Source organism: Pteropus vampyrus, unplaced genomic scaffold, assembly GCF_000151845.1.
Source record: "Pteropus vampyrus isolate Shadow unplaced genomic scaffold, Pvam_2.0 Scaffold992, whole genome shotgun sequence".
In the NCBI taxonomy this organism is placed as follows: domain Eukaryota; kingdom Metazoa; phylum Chordata; class Mammalia; order Chiroptera; family Pteropodidae; genus Pteropus; species Pteropus vampyrus.
This window is the reverse complement of record NW_011889773.1, coordinates 9839-11582: the sequence shown is the minus strand read 5'-3', so window position 1 is coordinate 11582 and position 1744 is coordinate 9839. Positions and strand designations below refer to the sequence as shown.

General features: G+C 52.9%; 1 pseudogene; it reads left to right on the top strand.

The window, feature by feature from the left end:
* Positions 1 to 267: 267 nt before the first annotated feature.
* LOC111734357 lies at positions 268 to 385 on the top strand (annotated as a pseudogene).
* Positions 386 to 1744: the final 1359 nt, after the last annotated feature.

The window sequence follows — 1744 nt, the reverse complement described above, 5'->3', positions numbered from 1 at the left end:
ACGTCTTTCTAGAACATTTAAAGCGGAAGCATTGTACACTCCCAGATGAATGTCCCCAGGCAATGCTAACACAGGCATCTCATGCTGAGGTGATTGATTACTCATCGTTACTGCTCACATCTCGAAGACCAGTAATTGGAACTCATGGCATGGCCAGGTCAAGTGTTTTGGGGAATAGCTTCATATCAAAATGTCTTTTTCCAGTGGACTCATACATTTTAAGTCTCGGACTGTCTCAGACTTTGAAGCGTTTTAAAAGTACAGCCAGTCTCCGGCCACGCCCCCTGATCGTGCCCGATCTCGGCTGATCTCGGAAGCTCGGCAGGGTCGGGCCTGGTCAGTACTTGGATGGGAGACCACCTAGGAAGACCGGGTGCTGTAGGCATTAAAAAAAAAAAAAAAAAAGTAAAGTACAGCCAAAAGTAGAAACACGACAGCCACCAAAATGTCGAGAAGCTCTCGGATCTGAGCACACTGCGTGAGGACGGAGCTCCGGAGTGCGCTCACGGCCGTGACCCAGGCTTCTAGCCGTCACCCGGCTTTTAGGAAAGCAAAGGACCACGGGGTCCGATGACACAGCGTCGCGTCATCTGATTTTCTGGGCTGCGCCGTGGGGAGCTCGCAGTACAGGCGGCTTTGGGGGCTGGGCTGGTCACTGGAAACGGAGGGGCGACCGTGGCCCTCTGCATGCGGAGGTGGGGTCCCAGCACCTCCCTGGTGCAGAGGAGATGTGGCTGACAGGCTGCGGCAGGTCACGAGGGAAGGCGTCACGTGTGGGCACAGAGTGCAGCGAATCGTGAAGAACCTTTCGCCAAATGTCCCGTCCAGGTCTCCGTTTCTGGTCTGGGCTGCTCCCCCTCCTGCTTCAGCCCCCCGAGGCTGGGATGCACGCCTGCTAGCCTCCCCACGGACTCCATGGTCTAGTTCAAGTGTTGCGATTCCATTACATTTTCTTGTCTTATTCTAAATTATTTCTCATTTTATTATTGTTTTTTAATGTTGGTTTTTTTCATTCTTACAATTCGAGAGAAGGGATCCCATCTTGGCCTTCTTTGCATGCAGGTCCCACCTAATTTTTAGGTGAACTGCATGCAATTCGGGGTTCTCCCGTTTCTAGCCATGCACAAGCAGATCAATGATCTATTTTCCTTTTGCGAAAGAAAATCGATTTCGGACACACACTGCAATTGTACGTTTTTGAGTTAGAGCTCCATGCTGTCTGGTTAAAAGCCTCTTCTGGGTTAATTATCAAGTGCCTACATGATATTCAATTATTTTGGAAGTGAAATACGCACCGGGACGGTGTTGCTGCACCTTGAAACCAGCTGAATGACAGTCTGGTCCCTAAATTCCGCTTTGGCTCCAGGAGAGGCCCGGACCCACCTGTTAGGCAAGCAAACCCATCGTGAGAGGACTCGGGGGGGAGGGGTGGAATGTCCCGTCCAGGTCTCCGTTTCTGGTCTGAAAGGTTCTTCACGATTCGCTGCACTCTGTGCCCACACGTGACGCCTTCCCTCGTGACCTCGGGCACCTGTGGAAACGCTGACAGATCGCAACCGAGGTGAGCGAATCTCCCCACAGTTTAGCGATCAGTCGGTTTGAGAAAAACAACAGAAAAGCTGGCCTCGGCTGGTGAGTGCACGTCGTCAGCCGAGTGGCTCCCGCTGCCTGAGCCGGTGACGGTATCACGGGACAGTTTCCCTCCATGCCTCACACGGCGGCTGCGTCTCCCCCCACCCCTCCC